This window comes from Bactrocera dorsalis, chromosome 1 (assembly GCF_023373825.1).
Source record: "Bactrocera dorsalis isolate Fly_Bdor chromosome 1, ASM2337382v1, whole genome shotgun sequence".
NCBI lineage: Eukaryota > Metazoa > Arthropoda > Insecta > Diptera > Tephritidae > Bactrocera > Bactrocera dorsalis.
In genome coordinates this window covers 96,404,722-96,426,352 of record NC_064303.1, presented here as the reverse complement: position 1 = coordinate 96,426,352, position 21,631 = coordinate 96,404,722, and the positions used below count along the sequence as shown (strand labels likewise).

Sequence of the window (21,631 nt, the reverse complement as noted above, 5' to 3'; positions counted from 1 at the left end):
GTTTACAAAACGGCCCACAGAAAGGTAGTTAAATGTATATAAAAAGGGAAAATAAAGCGCAAGATATTGTTATTGTTTTATGTTTTTGGTTTCTGCTAGAGTAAGAATCGTCTATTTATGGTATGTACTGTGGAACGATATACTACTCTTGTTAAATAAGCAAAATTATGGTTACTAAAAAATACCTTAACAGGTTTAACACTTGTGGTTAAGGAATGTTATAAAGCTTTCACTTCTAAAGAGCTTTCATAGTACAGAGCTTCCAAATAAGTTTGTAAAGGAAGAATATAAAATCATAATTTCATTATACGTATATATACATACATCCAAAATTTCATCAGCAAAGCTTTCATTCACATTGTGATTTTATGGAAGTTGAGCTTTCACTGCTACTGAGCTTTCATAGAAATAATCTGAAGAAATACTTTCACAGTATTTACATTTAAAATGTCATCAACAAAGCTTTCATATATATTGTGCTTTAATGGAAGTTGAGCTTTTACTGCTATTGAGCTTTCATAGAAATAATCTTAATAAATTAGTCATACTTTCACAGTATTTACATTAAAAATTTCTTCAAAAAGGCTTTCATTCCTATTGTGCTTTTTATTGAAGTTGAGCTTTTACTGCAATTAAGCTTTCATAGAAATAATTTTAAGAAATTATTCATAATTTTACAATATTTACTTTCAAATTTTCATCAGAAAAGCTTTCATTCATATTGTGCTCTTAATTGCAGTTGAGCTTTTACTGCTATTGAGCTTTCTTAGAAATAATCTGAAGAAATAAGTCATAATCTTACAATGTTTACTTTGGAAATTTCATCAACAAAGCTTTCATTTATATTGCTCTTTTATGAAAATTGAGCTTTTACTCCTATTGAGCTTTTATAGAAATAATCTTAAGAAAATTATGATTTATTATTACAATCTTCAATTAAGTTTTTACTAACAAAACCTGCAAAAAATGGCACTGTGACACAGTAAATTTAAAAATAGTCGAGCAAGAGCACAAATCGCACACAAATTTGGCTTTCACTTAAAGCTCAACATCAAAAATACAAATGCCAACTGCAGAAACATGCTTTTAACTATTTTTTTCATCTAAGTATTAAGCGAAATTTTAAAAAATAAACCACAGCAGCTTCTATTCTCACCTCAGCTTCAACAAAACCCGGAGAGTAAGGCGCCAACACATCAATTTGCTTGACCAATCCCGCCGTTGGTGTTTCATTATGAAACGGAAAGCTCCACACTGGTTTTGTATGAAAAAGCGTGAAAATGCTGTCCTTAACAGCCGAAAGAAGGTGGATGTTAAATGAAAATTGCAAAACGTTTTCGTATTTTGACCAACAACTAACTGTCTAGACAATTCGGAGCAATACGAATGGTGGTTTTGTGTAAAAAACGGTAAATACGACAATGGAAACGTGTGCTAAATACGTGGAAAACGAGTGGTACGCTTGACCAAAGGTGAGAGGTGAGGTTAAGATGAGTGATGAGGAGAAAAAATTAAAAATTGCCGGCAAATATTAGACATTGTGTAGAGTGGAGAGTAAAATCTGGACTTTTTATTATTATGTTTTTTTTTGTGGGAGAGCCGGCAGGTGGTTATGTACATAGCACTTTTTTCATACGTGATTTTGGTGCGGAATCCATTTGCTCACCTCGTTTCAATAGTGTAAAGCAAATAGAGACGTTTAGTTGCTTTGTTCAGCCCGAGGATTTTTCATTTCAATCAAATTGTCATCGTCAAAGCCACATCGAGCGGTTGTGTCGTCCGGCGCTTGAGTGACGTTTTGGCATTTCGAATGGTTTTTCAATGTTTTTTTTTTTATTTTTTTTAGATTTTCTTTTTAGATTTTTTTTTGGTTTTTTTTTAGATTTTTTGTTGATTTTTTTCACCAACCGAACTCTGCTTGTGGCCAAAAAACGGTAGTGCATGTCAACACTACGATATCCTGCGCAAGATTTTGATAGTTTCAAATTTGTTCGATTGCAATTCTTCTCAAATATTGAAAGCAATGATTGTTTAGCTTTTTTGGACATTTTGTGCTTTTAAAAGCACACATCGGTGTTGTCGTTTTGTCGTCGTTTCAAATTCGTTTAGTTGCAGGGATTAATTTTGTTTCGTCGTCGTTGAATTGTTTGGGCTACCATTAAATGTTTTGAAAAAACGAAAGATGGAAAAAAACTAAAGATTTCACATTTATCCCCCACTAGTTAGTCCCTCATTGATACCTTAGCATCTGGGCAACTTTTCGTTAATTAAAGTTCGAAAGTTTGAAGAAATGCAGGATTTGCTGCATAAGCTCTCTTTAGCAAAAACAAAAGCTGAAAGTCAAAAACAAAAAACGAAAAAATATTTTCCACCCTTAGCTTGCATTTATTCTACCCTCCACAGAAATGATTCTGACTTTTAGCTTTATTGCTGAAACTTTAAGCTCCAACGTTTGCCTAGGATTTATAGTTGTCTACCTTTGTTTCCATTTTTTTGTCTATCTATAAATTGCTCTGACGATTTTGTCTCAATTTCGGTTTGTATTGACACGAGTTTGAATATGTATGCTACTAAGTACCCCCATATGAGTGAAGGTAGACATGCATTAGGATTAGTATTCAGCCGAAGTTAAAATATTAGCGGCTCGAACTTTGGGGTTGCTGCCGTCTTTCTGATGTTGGAGCGTAGATTATACGTTGAAAAAAGGCAATTCTGGCAGAACTCCAACGACAGCTAAATTCTAATAGGTTTAAATAAAAAGTCAGCAGATAAATTTTACCAAACGTAAGATATACGTTTTACTTTGGATTTTTTATATAAAAAATGAAGGGTGCCACACAAGCCACCAAAGAAATTTGTAAAGTTTACGGAGACAATGCTGTATCAGTTCGTGTAGCACAACAATGGTTCGCTCGCTTCCGTTCTGGAAATTTCGATATGAAAGATGCACCTCGCTCTGGTCGACCTATCGTTGAAAAAGTCGATGAAATGTTGTAAAAAAATGCCCAGGACTGTCACATAAGCAGCCATGACATCGCTAAGGAACTTAACATTCATCATCAAACGGTTTTGAACAATTAAAAAAGGCTGACTACAAAAAGAAGCTCAATGTTTGGGTACCACATGAATTGTCTGTGGAAAATTTAATGGACTGAATAAAAATCTGTGACTCTTTGCTGAAACGAAATGAAATCGAACCATTTCTGAAGCGAATGGTAACAGGAGACGAAAAGTGGATCAAATACGACAATAATGTGCGAAAAAGATCATGATCCAAGCGTGGTGAAGCTCAACAAATGGTCGCAAAGCCAGGATTGATGCCTCGAAAGGTTATGCTGAGTGTTTGGTGGGATTGGAAAGGAATCATCCACTATGAGCTGCTCCAGCCTGGTCGAACGAATGATTTTACATTTTATTGTCAACAACTGATGAGATTGAAGCCAGCAATCGAAAAAAACGAAAAGAACTGATCAACAGAAAGGGCTTCGTCTTCCATTAGGACAACGCTAGACCACAGACATCTTTGATGACTCGGAGAAAGCTGGGAGAACTTGGCTGGGAAGTTTTGATGCATCCACCCTCTATAGCCTTGACCTTGCACCATCGGACTACCATTAGTTTCGGTCAATGTAGAACTCCCTTATTGGAGTAAAGTTGGCTTCAAGAGAAGCCTGTGAAAATTACTTGTTGCAGTATTCACCGAGAAAACAGAAAAGTTTTACACTGATGGGTTAATGTCTCTAGCGGAAAAATAACAAAAAGTGGTTGACCAAAATGGTCCATATTGTGTTCATTAAAATTCAGTATAAATATAAAAAAATAAGTGAAGTTTGATTAGAAATACGAAAAGACTTTTTTGACTACCCAATATAATCAAGACGAGGACGCTGTGAGGGATGGAAGGCATGCTTAAGAGCTTTCCAAAAGTCAAATAATAGACTATGACATACATAAAATTTGAAAACGTTCCTGATGAGTTAAAGTTAACCTATATACATATCAATAGCAAAGACGACAGTCCGAAGAACTTTCAAAAAAAAAAGTAACGTTCGAGAAGTTATTAGCCGACATAAGGTTGGATAGATGTTTTTAGAAATAAAGTAGAAGTCGTGGACATTGACGAGCCATGAAATGATGTCATTCTCAATCGTCAATGAAAGACATATTGAAATGTTTAAACAATACAAAGAATCCGAAGTAGCTAACAAAGACAATTGAACTTGGTGCTTTACTCGATTCAAACAACAGTCAAATGTAGGCGAACACGGATTACTAAGAGCGCCGTTGAAGAACCGCAACGCGAATTTGAAATGTGTTTCAATTCTCATAAACCCAACGATATGAATTGAAGAACACTCTGCCTAAATCAAAAGAAGATCGATCGCAATTATCCTCGAGCTAAGCTACTAAATATCAACAAAGAGTTCTGCCGAGTGTATCGGATAATATGAGACGCTTTTATTAAACAAAGCCTTGACAGAGTGAAGTAGCGCTTTATACTTCTCTCGTAATACCCGTTGTGAAATATAGACTCTGAAAAGGACCTACATGGAAGCTGAAATGTCACACATCAACCCAGCACTTTCAGACGCTCCAGCTTAAAAAACCATTTTTTACTGCCTGAAAAAAGAAACTTAGGAAGAAATTGTTTCTTTTTGTGTTAGAAAGATGGAGAAAGGACTGGACTTACACAATGCTTCAGCTTGGCTCGATATGCGACACATTAAGGCGTTTTAATGTCGAATAAGAAGGAGAATACATAATTTCCTAAGAACCTTTCATTTATTTCATTTAAGTATGAATATAGTTCGCTCTGCTCTCCAGCATCTAATCAAAAGTAGTTCTAATATCCGGGTTTTCAATTAAAAAAGTTCATAAATAAAAGCAAACACTTCTACTCCCAATTACTTGCGAAATATTCCATTGCATTCAAAGTAAATGGCAATCCTTAACCTTCGTTACATTCCACAATCTCAATGCTTTAATAAACTCAATAATCAAGCTTTATTAAAGCTCAAGTATTAATAAAAATCAATAAATCTCCGCCGTCATCGAGCTACTCACGTCGAAAGCGCTGACAACCCCTAGGCAATGCAACCTAAACAATTTTGCACATTTCTTTATTCTTTGCTCTCTGATCTTTTTTTGTACAATAGCAAGGTACTCAGGCACGTCTTCTACATTGTTGTTTTTTTGTTGGTTTGTCCACATAAAGTGGCTGGCGTACTTTACTTAGATGCTCTTGCAGAATTTCTTTGTGAAGTTGAGGAATGAGGTGTAGGTGGAAAATTTGCTTGGGGGAGTTATACTGAAACAGAATTGGGATGGTATATCGCATGAAATGAAAGAAAGCTATGGAAATTGATAGAATTCTATAATTAATGGAATATGGTTAAAAGTCTTCACTGGTAGATACATATGGGTAAAATGATGATGACGGTAGACGAAGATCTGGGATATATGTAGTCCCAATCTCCATACGAGTACAACTCGTCGCATTGGAGCTGGCTTCTATGGAATCTATAAGGGGTTGCTTTCCGTAATAACTTCCTGAAATACCTTTTGACCGGGATTATAAGAAACTGCTTGTATTGAATCTATCGGGGGTTGCTCTTTCCGTAATACTATACCTTAAGAAAATACTTTTAGACCGGAATTATAAGGAACTGTTACGTATTCATGTTATTTAGAGGAGTTTTATGCTATGGATGAATAAGTTGAATGCATAGTTAAACCGAAAGACTTGTACAAATATCCACGAAACGATCCTCTACAAAACCCACACCCCTGCCTATATCGTACTCGTACACGTACATAAATTATAGTGTGGCGAAAAAGATCACTTTAATGATGACGTTCGGCTTGTTGGAGTGCTGCCGTTGTTGCTGTTATTACTACACTAAACTACACTACAACGTGTTGCAGGCTTCTCTCCCTATCGACCTGTCGGTCTGTCATGCTGTCAGTCAGTTGGTCTACCCATCCGTGGTATCTGTCTGTTGTTTGTACACAAGCGTTGCTGATGAATATCAATTGCCGCTATTTTCGTTGATTTATACACTCACTACGACAGTCGGCACTTCACCGCTGCCTACACAGCGATCCTCCGTCACGGCAACGACTCCATTGACAGCCGACTGTTGCGGGAAGCGATCTTGTTGCTACACCAGCTGTGTGCCGTGGCCCGGCAGCGACTCCAGCCAAGTGTGTGATATTTGACAGCTGTGGCATCACTTGGCATGGCGTGGCAAGACATCTCGGCAGACGCCACTGCCAGTTGAATGCGCGTGCCGGTGTGCCTCGACATTTGTGTGTGTGTGTGTCTGTGGACCTGGCATGTGATTTCTGCATTGTGCCCTTAGGCGTCCATTTCACTTGGTTCGCATTTGACATTTGTACAAGCGGAAGGCGTATAAATTAGCATTAATTTTCGGGCGGCATTTTGAGGTGAATGATGGTTGACAGAATTGGTTCAGTGGATTAACGGCGTGAAATATGAGCGTAAAAACCGAAGTTGCAAACAAAGCGGGAATAAGAAACAATTAACGAAATTGTAGAATGTGATGATTTTGCGGATAAGTGGGTGCGGTCGGTTGGGTTGCGAAACTTTTTTGGGAATGGAAACAAATAAATGAAGGAACATTTTTCAAAATTCGAAGAGTTTGTGTGGGTGTTTGAAAACGGAAAATAAAATATCTTTGAATTAATTATATATGAATTTGAAAATAGAATTCCATAAGTTAGCTGAGGGATAATGATGATAAATTATTCACCAACAAATATGTGAATGCATTCAGATGTGGAATTTAAAAAAAAATTGGAAATTTCTTGCGAGATTTCAAATTTTCTGAAAATGAATTTAAGTATACATATTTTATATGAAGTCCGATAGTAGTGTATATACTATATTGAATGAAGTCTTAACGTTCGTATCTGTGAAACCAAAATAAAATTACTTAAGTATTTTTGAAACCATCTGCCATTTCAAAAGATATGAAACTTGATCCGCCTTCCATCGGAGAGTTCTGTACTCGTTTCAAGGTTTATTATCGCAATATTTAGTTTCCTGAGGGGAGTCCGGAGCTCATATAAAAAAGCCGAAAAGAGCTAATTTTTTCCAGAACAGAACAGCGTTTGAAGCTATCTCAAGAACGGCACGCGCAAGGACAATAGCGAAACTTTGTTTGGATTCAATGGCTAGTTCCAGCAAGGTGGTTGAGGCTAAGACTTGCTTCAAGAAAGCAACAACACCAGCGCAGCAGGGAACCAAATCCAGTAGCCAAAGTGTGGCTGCTAAGCAGGGCGAGTAGCCAAAAGTGCTGCCGCTATGTACAGTACTGCGTTTGCTAAATAATGGCTAAGCTTTAAGGTCGACGACCCAGGGACGCCTATCAGCTGAAAAAACCGCAGGTACAACCGACAAGCAGGAGCTAACGAAGGAGCTCCGAGAATGCATTGACTGTACGATAACAGTTTTGCCAAAGTCTGAAGAGTCTAAATCGTAGCCAAAAGACCATAGACTCAGGGCGTGATGCCTGCAAAATCAATTGTGGCTGGTAACCGCATTAACATTGGTGTGCGGGATGAGATTCCGAAGGGAGAATTTTCAGAGCTCAATGGAAATGAAGCCAAGGTGGTAGCGATCAACACAGCCTTGACATAATAAAGTAGCTCTTCATAAGTCTCTCGTCATAACCGTCGTGAAATATGGACTATGAAAAGTTTCTACATGAAGGCTAAACTTGAACGCAGATAAGAAGGGTATCCCATATCCCATTCTAATTAAAGACAAGGGTATGGATTACGGCTACACCATAGCAGGTGGACCAGATAATGCATTCGAATCTGCTGACTGGGGATGGAAATTCGCCAAGGCCTCCGAATTGGTGGTGGCAGACGAGCGAGCGAGCCGCAATGCAGATTCTGCTGTTGTTGTTATACTTGCCACCTATAACATTAAAAAGGAATAAGATTACTTCACTCTACTAGGTGAAATAACAGGTCACTGTTTAATAGACAGACAAGCCTGTATACTAGCAATGCTATACTTGTATAGCGATCATTATAGAAGCTAGCAGATGGTAGAAGAAGAGAAGACTTTCAAAAATTTTCTATGCGAATGCAAAAATTTGTATTAGAAAAGAATCAAAACTATCGGCCGAGGGTTTCCTAACGACGTCTCGGAGATTGGTCACTTTTTGTAGTTATGAACTTCATCAGAAGCGCCGTTCAGAGGGGAGCCAATAGAGTGAGGGGACTTTAGCCTCAATGGTATCATAATGGGCCTCCCATAACCCTAGGTGCGCCGGGAGACAGCCACTCTACCTACCTACCTAACTAAGCTCCTCATATAAGGCTGAGGATCTGAGACCATAGTATCACAGATATGGTTTTAAGGAAAAATCAAACAGAAAGATTTTAAATGTTTAGTATAGGATTACAAAAATGAATTACGCATACATTTTTGTTTCATCATTTGACATATGTATGTATATCATACCAATTTTCACTATATTCCTAACTTCATGTGAACGAATCCATTAAGTTGAATTCAATTCAATAGTTTTCAATTGCCCTTTAAATCAAGTCGATCTTGTAGCACCTGACTGTTAAAAGTCAAAACTACTTATGCCTCATAGCCACTTGCATTCTATGCACCCAAGATGAGTTGCCTAACAGTCACACTATAAAGCTTAAGCTTCGCTATTCTGCTATTGTATGTTCTTCTATGGAAGAATAGTTAAGCAAAGAAAATTCAACTGCATGAAGCCACATACAAATATTTTCGAAGCAAAGTTTCAAGTACACTACGCTTCCTAGCTCACAGACCCATGCAAACATATACATACATATGTATGTATCAAATATATAATAATACTATACACCCACTCCAATGGCCCTCTATATTTAACCAGGGTTGTGGTTACATGGCCTTTGTTCGGCTGTTGCCAGCGGCCATCCGCAAAGAAACACAAAAACAACAATCAAATATATACACATAAGTACTCCCTCTCTTGCCGACCAAAGTCTTATATCAATTTTTGCTGAATACTTTCTTCTCCTTTGTGCCAACTTCCTGAAAGTGTGGTCGGTCTGTTATCGTTGTTGAGTAGCCTTGAGGCATAGCGGTATTCTCATACGTTAAAGACCGCCTTGACTTGCAGTTGCGCATATGTGTATATAAATATATACGCGGCTGCACTGGTGTGTGTGGAAATTTATAGCGAATTCTTATGAATTACTTTTAGATATGCATTTCAATTTCAATTGCAGAAATTCTTTAACAGCGGTTGGCAGACAGTTGCAGACGGCGCTGTGAAGTGGCTTTTGCCGAGATTCACAGCATTCAATTAATAATAATTATGCGAAATGCAAATGCGGCGAAAGATGAGGCGTCGCGTTCGCGGAAGTGTTTATCGGCAATAAATTTTTTAACGCTCTTGTATATTCATCATTTTTATTTACATTTTTAGAAGTGATGAGTCGGTGGATGGCGTGAATTGTGGTTTTGAATTGCGGCGGTGACTGCGATTGAGAATGACACCGTTACAACGACGGTCGGGTCTACGTAATCGGAACGGACTTGGGTTTTTTATGCCGCTAAGGACTGTCAACTTGGCAGAACTCTGCCGTAGAAACAACAACAACAGCAACATTGAGAAAGACATATAATATTAAGAGTTCGCCGAGTTTATTTTGACTAAATTATTTCTAACGGACGAAATTAAATCCCTACAAAGGCCGTAATAGAGCTGGTTAAGCTATTTCAAAACTACCGTGCCTGTAGCGGGACTCCTTCTATTTAAAAAGTAGCCCATTCGAAGAAACCTTTCGGAGAGAATACTTGATCCACACCTACTATTTCAAACCTAGCGCGTAAGAAACCCCCTAGGGATAAGGCCTGATCTTTCCCTACTATTTCAAGACTAGCACGTTCGAACAAATTTCCTAGAGACAATACCTGATCCAACCCTACTATTTTAGAACTACCGCGTTCGAAGAAATCTTCTAGAGACAAGACCTCATCCAACCCTACTATTTCAGAACTACCGCGTTCGAAGAAACCTTCTAGAGACAATACCTGATCTACCCCTACTATTTCAAAACTAGTGTGTTCCTAGAAACAAGGCACGGACAATGACATCTGATGAGTCGACGTTACGAGTTTTCGAGAGAAAGGTTCTGCGAAAGTATCGCTTTCGATAGGTCGTGTCGTCCTCTGAGAGTATTCGACGCACTACTCGCCGTTGGAAGCAGCAAAAGAGGACCTAGCTGCACTTGGAATCTCCAATTACATGACGTTTGATTTCCGAAGAAATAATCGAACAACTCAACCATCAGCTCCCACCGGCTGGTAAAGAACTTAGTCGAATAATAGATCAAGTAAGACGAGTTACACGAGTTCGATTAGAATTCGGCAAATGGAAAATTAGATTCTAAGGGTTATGAAATTCAACTCTGTCTCTGTCTGTCCATAAAACCGGTTCTCTTGAAATTATGGTTCATATTTCATTTAATCTTAGAAAGTTTTATAGTAAGCTAAAGATAATTTAATAAATTTTATCGCATCTGGATTGAAAATTGCATCCCTTTATCATGTTCAAACAAGCCATTAACAAATGTAATGACTAAATTATCATTTCATCGCAATAAACAAGATTAATGACTTATATAAATACATAATATCGAACCAATTGGCCTTTTTGTTTCCCTTTTTTAAATGAAATGAGGTTATTTACTTCCCCGTTCAACCACTAACTGATCATTTGCTGTTGTACGAGTAAATTTAAAAAGATGAACACAATGACATTTAGTTGATAAAATATCGGTGATAATTGCATTTATCATATATACAGGGTGAGCTCCAAAAGTCTTCCAAAATTAATAGTAAATACAGAAGCTAACGACATAAGCGATGTCTACGCCTATGAAGAAGGAAAACATAAGCTAACCCAAAACGGCGAAAGTCGTTGATACAGAACCCCACTTTCCAAAATCATGGCGGGTAGATGGGGGAGTTTAAGTGGGTACAATACCTCAATATTTTGATCTATACCCATTTTGACAAAAACCTTGTTTATTCTATAGGAGTTTTCAAGCTAAATATAAAAACTTGCAGAGTGACGAAACGAACAAACAGCCGTAATAAATCAAGTATATTTTCATAACCAACTGAACTACTATTGTAAGACCCTTAAGATCGGCAAAATCCCCCTTAACTGTATTCTCCTCAAGAGCATTGACTGTGCAATATACAGCTAAGAGGAGTTTTTACCGATCTTAAGACCCTTATACAAGACTACTCTTTCTACCGCTGCTTGGTATGTCATAATATCAAGCTGACTCTGGTCCAGCAGACGCATGACATTGCAGGCAGGCAGATCCCAGTGACGTCTAAAGTATTTCTTCAATCATCCGCTTATGATGAACTGCTTTGTATGCAAACTCAGAGGTGAAATGGTGAACACAACGGCCGTTATTAACGAGGGTCAGTTTACGGTGGACATACTATTACTGTCACGTCAGGGTGTCCAAATGCCTAAACTCAAAACATAAGTAATTAGTAATGGAAAGAAGCAGAGTACCAGTCCAAACATCGGTGGAAGACGAGGTTACTACCATTTGCGGGCACGGCTGTGTCGACGGGAACAGTATGCGGTGGTCATAATATTACTGTCAAGTCAGCTCTACAGCGCACTGGTGCCATGCTCCATTAAGACTTGGACCAAGTGTGCGCTGTGAGTATAAAAGCAGAAAAAGAAGACGAATTTCCAAACTCTCCAGACTAGGTGCCGATTATTCCAACTCAGACAACAAGAAGAAGCCAAGGAAAGAGGGTCGAATACATAACCGAATCGAAGGCATGTCCAACTTGAAGGAAGAGAAGATGAGACGGTAAACTTGGGTCGGGGAGAAGGTGGAAAACGCCTTGTATCAGGCGTTTTTGAATAGCATTGAGGAGCACATAGCTGAAAAGAAGCTGCGTTCGACGAATAGCGAACAGAAGGCGCCTTTGAAAATGAGGAAGTACAGGCACGTAGCCGAAAAGCTACTAGACCATAAAAGTTTTGATATTTTTGAGCTAATACTTTCCCACTTTGAGTTACCAAATGAAAGTTATTTCTTTCCTTGCTTTCCAGTTTCGAAAAAATAGAGCCAAAGGGATGTTCCTTAATAGCGATGTCTTTTTTTGGTTAACAAAGTGAGGTTAGAAAATCAACTATTTCCGAAGACAAGAAATTTTTAAGAGCCTGATTTCGGGTCCCAAAAAAAAGCGACTTTAAGGTTCGAATTCATAGAAAAAAATTTTTCTGACTATTAGATAATAAGTGCGAGGGGCGAGAACTACACATACATAAGAACATAACCGGGTTACCCTTTCTCTTCAGCACACAATTGACACCCATATGTGAGTGCTTGCTCGTTGACAAATTGATAATTTACAAGGATATTTAATTTAGAGCATGAGAACATTCTACAACTTGCGCCGGAAAGTGAAATTTCAAAGCAGCGAGAAAGAGTTGTGGGTTCTTTTGAGTTCTCAGTGCAATAAAAGAAAGTTTAAAAGCGGCAGAGCGGGGAGGAAAAAATATTATTTTAATTAATGCAAGCATAAAGTAAACAGTGCAACAGATGAGCCATACAGTTACGCATATTAAAAAATACCGTTACACCCTCTTTTTGGTGAGACTCAATTCACCACAGAATCCGCCATTCGCTTTCCATTGCGTACTTAATGGCGACAAAGGATTTTTCCCAGCGCAATTGACAAGAATGGTGTTTATATTGCCACAAAGTGCTCGACTACGAGTCTATACTCTCATATCTGGTGAGGAGGAAACACAAACAGCATCTATTGCGCTGGCGGTGAGCGAGTCACTCTCTTCCCATTCAACTGCACTAAATCACTTTGCAGTATGAAATTAAAATGCCTAAAGGCTAAGCGACAGTGGCTGCAAAATATATGAGCGCGATCCCTTTGCGTTTTAAAGCTTTAGCGACAAAAATGTGTCCTTTGTGGGTTGCCAAAGGCTTTTTTGGGGGAACTTGGCAAGCCAAGCTTTGAAGGGAAGCATGCAGGGGATGTTTCATGAAAGAATGGTAAGATGATTTAAGTAGGCTTTAAGTTAATTGCATTTTGTTTAAAATTTTTGCAATAAAGGGACAGATTTAACAACTGCAAATTGTGTGTCGAAAGGGAAATGAAATTCAGACACGGTAAAAGTCCAAAGAGGTAGCATTCCTACTGAAATATATTACTTTATGGAATGAAGAACGAAATGTATACTCTCAATGATATATTACGCGTTGATGTCATCCAAAAATATAGTGCTTAAGCGGCTCAGAATAGCTTATAGGTTCCATAAAACCCTTTCTTGTAACACTGATAACCTGAAAAGTATGCCTGCGAGGCGCAAAATCTCTTCGAAACTCCCTTTTGGCACTAGTCTTACCATACTCAGCATCTACGAATTAAAGCAGCACAAATCACAATCTCACCGCAGCTACTTTCAAGTAACTACCGCCCTGAGTGATCATTAAGGGTTTACATCTATCACAAATTGAGATCAACTATACCAGGTCGGACTGCATTTCATAAAATCTAGATATTTGGAGTTCATAGTCTGTAGAAATCGAGAATACTGAAATCTCCGAGCTTTCGATGTCATTACATTTTTCTATCCTCAAAGTGCTACAATGAGACATTTTCATTTTTTTTGGTCTTGTGCTAGCCTCTTAATTTGACCTTAAACACTTCAATGTCCAAATTCCTTCTCGGCAAGATTCCGGATGCTGACTGGAGCTTGTTTCTGAGGTTAATGCTTTCTTCATCTTCAATACTTTAACACTCCCGGTAAAGCTTTAAGAACGGTCGACACAGCCAAAAAGTGGAGTTGTTAGGAACCTGTGTGCAACCTAACATTAAATTATGATATGATGAGACCTTAATCGGTAACCCTATGGAAGTAAATAATAAAGATCTAGAGAAAAAAACAACTGGAACAAAAATCATGAAGCTAATTAAAAAAAAAACTTACATTACAGCTCAAGAAAAGGAGAAGGCTACCTAAAACAGATGATACGAGAATAATTTCAAAACGGGCAAGGACAAAACTAACGACACAAAATTGGAAAGACGAAGATATAATAGATACAATAGAATACAGGAAAAAAGGGAAATATGTTTCCGAGGCTGTGCTAATATATAGAAATTAAGTTCTACATAACAAAAGATGGAATGTGAGCAAAATTCATACGTATTTCTCTAAAATAAAGATGAAACAAACATTGAGTAAGAGTACTTTAATAAAGAAAAGAAAATCTTAACGACTCTACGAAAAGGAACTGTTATGTAATAAAGAGAGCTCGTGAAAGTGAATTCTGACCTGCAAAAACTCACGGGATCACATTGAGATCTACAACCATTGAAAAACGATTCACGATGTTAAGAAACACGACAGGAAACTCAAAAACAATGAATGAAGTTGAATTGGATCTTCAACTTCATATTCGTTGAAGGCTTTTGTTTATACGGAGCTATAAAGTTGGCCAACCATTTTTTTAGAAAAGTGGTCTGCAAAGTTTGTGACATCGAAGCCAAGATCGGTAGTCTTAAATAATGAAACAGTACATTTAGGTAGTTCTGGAGTTCAGATATATACATATGTATATTATAGGTAAAGTAATATTTCGTTCTTCTCTAAAATAAAGATGAACCATACGTCGGGAATACTTTAATAAATTAAAGGAATTCATTACGCCTCTACGGACCAGAACTCTTCCTTTAATGAGTAGAGTGAACTCAGATTTCGAAAAAATAAGATATTTAAAATGTTTTGGATTATACTGAGAGCTAGAAATATCAATCAAGGCAGGAGGGTCCAGAAAAACATGAAGAAGGTTCGATTGGATCCTAAAACTAACAGCGAAAAGTAAAAATCACGGCAGGAGGCTCTAGAAAAGCAAGAAGTAAATTTGATTCTAAAACGCACATTCGTTGACAACGGAGCTGTAAACTTGAGATCGAAGCTAATACCGGTATTCTTAGATAATGTAGCACTGGAGTGATAAAACTTCCAATACTTATGTACTTAGAATTACATACTTTTTGGAATTCAAGTGTGTTAAAGAGTTCGTCGAAGTAAAATATTAATATTTCAACGCGAAGCTTTCAACAGTCTTGGTTTCTTTTACAACTCATAAGCCTTCCGAAGCTTTAACTTACGGATACTTTACAGAAGCTCAAAACACAGCCACGAGAAAGAACGTGGTAGAATATATATATACTATATGTATATTCGAGAAGCTCATAAACATTCCATAAAAAGGTAAGACCTGAACGGAAGTGTGTCTTTTGAAGAACTTCTTCCAATCCTTGGATTGCCTTGCCGAATTAAGAAAATGGAAGGGAAATCTTAGATCTATTTCCTCCTAAAGCTTTCAGCTTACAGGAATTTAAACTCCTTGACGAACTGCTTACGAAACCCAGCATCGTTTATGTATATATCTGAAATGCGTTCTTGTTGTTGCAATTGTAAGAGTTGCAGCATTGTTGCGATGTGGCGAATAAGATGAATGCGACTCATTTAAAAATTTATGAGTGAAATCCGTCATTTAAATTGCAAATGCCGTAAATGGACGGAGTTAAGTGAAAACGGGCTGACAAACTGCAGATTTACTCCATTGCATATGTGTTCTACTATATGGACGGGTGCGTGCACCTGCAACACAAGGCAAGCGGCAACAATGCAAATATAAATAAAGAATAACTTGAAAGCGGCGGGAGACGACGAGACGACAGCAGTGGCAGGCGAGTAGCGACTTTAGGGAGCGCAAAATGCTGATGGACCTCGACTTGGCACAGGACGCACCTACAGACCGGCACACATACATACAAATGCTTGAATGCATATGCATTTAAAAGGCTCACATGAAAGCATGTGTGTGTACGTTTGAATTGTGCGGCGTCACCCGACCGAAATGCATGAATGAATGCGTTAATTTTGCATGAAGCACAACAGCAACAATAACAACAACAGCAGCTTCTTTGGCTGCAATCGTTGCCACCCGCCGCAATATCTGTACGTTTGTTTGTATGTATATATGTTCCTCCACTTGCAGTGCGCGTTTTCAGTTTCCACTTCGTCATCGTCACCGTCACATCGCACACTTGCCGGCCCCGCCACCGCTCACCCACCACTTCACTGTTGCCAAATTCAATAGCGCTGGCAATTTATTGTTGTAATAAGTTAAATAGCGAATGTAATGAGGCAATGACCCCGTTTATGTTTGCTCAGCATCAAGAAGTTGCCTGAAAAGCGTTCGCATGACCCGCACGAGGCGTTGAAGCGCTGCGCCGTCACCGGGCGTACGCGAGTATGTGACACATAAAAGACACACACAGAGAGCAGAGAAAAGTTATTCAATTAAATGTGAAAGGTTCGCTTGCATTCCTTCACGGTAGATTTAAATGCATCACTGGGTCCGCAAACAGATGTCGTGGAGTTAAGGGAAATGCGGGTTGCGCTTATGTGCAGCAAACAATCTAAGAAATTCATAAGTATCTGCGCTTTTGTGCTAAAACATGTGCGTTAATATGTAAAAGTGGGAGCAGATGTCTCGAAACTTTCAAAGGATTGTTTGCTCTTCGCCAGGACAGATGCACACATTTGTATGGGAAACGGCAAAAGTGGCGCGTAAGAATGAAAAGGAATGACAAAATAGGCCAAGATGATATGCTTATTAGTCGCAGTTGTAGCTTACTAGGAGAGAGTTATCAGCTATTATTAAGTGGCTTATTCATTATTTTTTTTTCAAAATGATGGGGCTTTCTAAAGACCTAGTAAGCTGATAATAGATACAATAGTAAACCTAGCGATAATGACGTTGTTGCAACGGATTAGGAAAAATAATATACTCGTAAAAGAAACGAAATAAAGAGCAGCTCGAAAAGGGTTGAATATCATTCAGATTTGAATTCGGAGCATTTAAAGATAAATATTACCCTCGGTCTTACGGAAAATATAACGCAAAAACCTTTTTCAAATAAATAGGTTAAGTTTCGTTATAATTAATTAAAGAGTTTCTATTTCCACTCCATAATATACAAATAAGAAGTGAGTCCGTGCATATGTGAATAATTTGAGTGTTTTCTGAAGCTTCAAATTAGAACATATTAGGCTTAACTTTCAGAGGGCGAAACCAGTATGACTTCCTTCCACTAATTTTTCAAAGCCACTTAAAAAATTAGATGCTTTTTACAGAATTGCAACTGATTAGATCTAATATATCAATTGTTTTAATGTTAAAGGTAAGTATTCAAAAGCCTTTTAAGAAAACACTGTTTAAATTTTAAAGAAAAATTTAAAAATATGTCGAGTTAGTTGTGATCCCCGACCGCACTAAACCAAGGACCTCTACTGCTGCAGCGACCCTGGCTTTCCACAAGGATGAATCTAAAAAAAAAATTCTTTACTTGAAGATATTGACCTACCTTTGAAATAAATCAAAAATTGACAAAATGGCATCGGAACGTTTTTCTCCAAGGAATAGCTCAAGGTAGTTTTACAAATGTAGTTTTGAGAAAAACTATTTGAGCTGATTGTACTGTGTGGCTACACCTTATAAGGCTGTAACTTTGAGTTCAAGAAATGTTGGAGAATTAGTTTATTTAAATTTTCCAAACTAGATACTTCTGAAAACTTTAGTTGAAACTTTAAGCAAACTTCGAACTACCGAAGAGTTTTTATGAGACGCTTTTTGATGATAACACTGTACTCAAAATTTTTCGGCTTCTTAAAAATGTCTTACGCTATTATATGCAATCTGAATTCGAATCCATTTATGCCGAAAAAAAAATTTAGCACCTTGAAATTTTATACTACGAGTACCGAGCAATATCTTTCCTAAGTAGAACAACTATACAAATATTTACAATTTAAGAGCTAACTATATAATAATTACATCGATGGATCTTCCTAAAGTTAGAGAGAAATTAAGAAAAACTATGATGAAACATCGTTTCAATCTTCGTTCTGAATTGATCTCCTTTCCTTCCAACATCTCAAGACATTAGTGCGGCTATTATAAATACTATAACTGAGGTTTTTGAGAAGATCCATAAAAGTAATAGTATGTCAACAGAAGATCGAGGCAACATGACGCGATTTTCGATTTATGTTATGGAAAAATAATGGTTTCGCCTCATCGCAAGACATCAGTGCGGCTCGTAGAAACCTTATAACTGAGGTAATCCAGAGTACGGCCCAATTGATTTTTTCGATTGTAAAACGTTTTCTAAAGAAATTTAATCCCTTTCACGAAAAGTGATTCGCAGTTCTGTTTTCTGTATTCAAACAACCCTGCCTATTGGAACTCTTATATCGAAGTCCTCAAATACACATAAACCGGTTTACGAGATCTAAACATAATTCCTTGATACAAATATTATATTTTTTTCGAAGCTATGGTTGTACTATACTACAATATCTTATAGTTTAAAAAATTAGTATATCTACTTACATCATTGATATCGTTTTTGTTATTCAATAGCTTTAAGATATCTCATTCCACGACGACTGAAATAGAAAAGAAGATAAAGTTAGTTTTCATGGCATTATTGGAAGATTTTTGGAATATGCTATATACATATATTTGGTATTGATAAACAATCTCTCTTCGTTTAAAACTTCGCAGCAAAATCGGCAGGGCAACTACTGGCTATAGAAGTATTTACATATAGAACTTTCGGGCATAGATTGACATTGGTAAGGCTACGCTTTAAACTTCTTGGGACCTCACTTGGACCTCGTAACTGAACTTCATCTGGTAGCTTACCAGACTTACCTAACTTAATCTATCAGAAAGTGCATTGGATTAGGGTTTTCAAGGAACGATAGCATGACTAATTTCTTCAGAAATCACGCCGTTGCCTTGGAGAAGAACCAATGATAAATTTTATGAAGATATCTCCTAAAATTAAGAATTTTTTCTTACAAACACTTGATCCTGATCGTTCAGTTTGTCTGACAACTATATGTCTCGCGATGTTCCGACAATTGGACAGCTCCTTCGAGAGAAAAAGACGTGAGAAAAAATTTTAGATTGCTATCTCAAAAACTGACGAACTAGTTCACGTACATATAGTATATACAGATAGAAGGAAATCAGATATACTTGTGTATCTCGTACAGCTCATCGTTCCATCGACTGCGGTATTCGCTGCTTTCAATGCGCAAAAGACCATAAATCTTCTGCAGAACATTTCTTTCGAAATTTCTCATCGTCCATACCTCTGCACCAACCACCTACTCAGCACCGAAGTGGCTCCTCTTGGCAAGAGTTATTCTGGGTTGGATTTCGAGGCTGATGTTGTTGTTGATATTAACCAAGAACCTGAAACCAAGATAGACGAAGTTATGTACGACTTCAAAGTTCTGACTGTCAACAGTGACGTAAGTGCCAAGTCGCCAGTTCGACGACTGTTTGTTTGCTGGCAGAATATATTATATTTCGTTTTTTTCTCGTTTCGTTGTTGAGGCCAATGATATCAATATCATCAGGGTACGCCAGCACCTGTACACTTTTATAGAAGATGGTACTTTTCTATTTTGTTCTACAGCTCGAATTATTTTCTCCCGGAATAGATTGAAGAAGTTGCACGATAGGGGGTCGCCTTGTCTGCTCAAACTCGGAGTGGTTCTTCCCGACCCTGACAGAGCTTTTGGTATTGCTCAATGTCAGTTTACAGCCGTTTTAGGTTTGCGGGGATACCAAATCCTGACATAGCGACATAAAGGCAGAAGAGATGGTGTATGACGATCCTTTTTTCTGGGTCTTTTCCAAGATTTGGCATATGGTGAATATCTGTTGTTGATTTTCCAAGCCGAAAGCCACAGGTGCGCTTTAATCTTTCACACAATACGTTCGATAGAACCTTACATTCGATGTTAAAGAGGCTTACCCTACGGTAATTGACTCAGTTTGTGGGGTTTCTCTTTTTGTGGACGGGGCAGAGCAGACTTAAATTCTAATAGTCCGGCGTGCTTCCGTCCGACTTTATTTGATTAACTCGGCCATCGGCCCCGCCATTTTTTTGTTCTTCAGACGGGTAATTGCTATCCGAACTTCTTCATAGTTGAACAATGGAACGTCTTCTCCATCGTCATCAATTAGGGAATCGGGTTCACCATCTTCTGGTGTTATGCTTTCACTGCCATTCAGCAAGTTGGAGTATTGTCCCCTCGTCTCCTCGTACTTTAAGACAGTTGTAAATCTAACTAACAAAAGGATGAAAATTACTGAGTTTATAAGCGTCCATAAATTTAGCATCAAAACGTGATGTTTCCAACTAAGTTTGCTCAACCCTTCCGAGTCACCGCAAAATTAACTAACTGTGTCCTATTTTATGAGCGAAAATACTGTTTCGCAACATTTTCCACTAATTAACTTTGAACGTATTTCAGCGTTGCAACACGGCTACTACCGTGCTACACCTTTTTTATTGCTGCCACACCACGCGGACTACTGCCTTGGTCTTCCACCTCCCCAACTCTCTGAAAAGATATTGGCTGGCTGAATATTGCTTTGCTCGTTGTCAGCCATGCAACTTAACACCGTCAAAGTATTTTACGAGAGCAGAGACTGTTGCGTCAATTGCCTGCTGCTGCGTGTGCAGTGAAAACCGCAAAATGCGCGCCAAAAAGGGCTGTTCGGCAACATTGTCGCACTGGAGATCGCAGAATTATATTGCGCAATATAATACATATGTGTGTATGTGTGAGGATATCTGAAGCGTTTCAATGCAATAAAAATATGCTTCGCATTCGTCATAAGAGTTTTATGCTGACACACGAGCCTCGTACCAACCACCTATCCATCCAGCTCACCACCTATTCATTTATCCATCCAGCCAACTAACCATTCATGCATCCATCTGTCTCTTCATTAGTTGTTACAATTTATGCCCTTAAGAGTGTCGAGGAAGGCTTTTGAGTTGGCTGGAGTCAGAGAGAGGGAGAGCAAGCTGGAGATAGTTCCACCATCAGCGTAACTGTGGTGTCAGTAACTACCGACCACGGCTTTCAAATGCCGTCATGGGAGCATGACTTTCGGCGTTCATCCTGACAAATCCAGCTGGTAGCATAACAACAACAACACAAATATCTAACGGTTGGCAACATAACAGTAACTTCTGCTTTGCCACTACTTATATTGTCAACCCGAACGAACTGGAACGTATCCTGACCGCAGCAGCTGCGTTAACTAGTACTCTCGGCATAACCACACTTTCTAGTGAATCAGCTGTGCAGCGTTCGGTAGAGCCCGGCAGCATTTTGCTGACTGATTGTTACTGCTATGTCGAATGTTTAAGTGATGATGGAGCACTCTCCACGCCGCTGGCTGAGTGTTGGGCGGAGCGGTGGTACCCACGCTTATGTTTTCAGTTTAATGTGGCGTTTGCGCTGTCGCAACTGCCACTTGAGACTTTTACGACGACGACGACAACAACGACGAATGCTGCTGTCGCTGCCACTATTTCGTGGTGCATGCTGCTGTTGCCCGCCCTAAAGTACCTACTTCGACATGCTGCTAGTGGTAGTTCATACTGCTGAGCTCGGTTGCGGATTCG

At 38.4% G+C, this 21,631-nt stretch overlaps 1 protein-coding gene across 1 annotated transcript in view; it reads right to left on the bottom strand.

The window, feature by feature from the left end:
• The window catches only part of LOC105228778 (kinesin-like protein CG14535), a 253,875-nt gene that overhangs the window by 185,790 nt on the left and 46,454 nt on the right, over window positions 1–21,631 (bottom strand). Inside the window, exon 2 of the mRNA XM_049446615.1 lies at window positions 18,523–18,578. The gene's annotated coding sequence lies outside the window, so the exon portion shown is untranslated. The remainder of the gene's footprint in view (window positions 1–18,522; window positions 18,579–21,631) is intronic.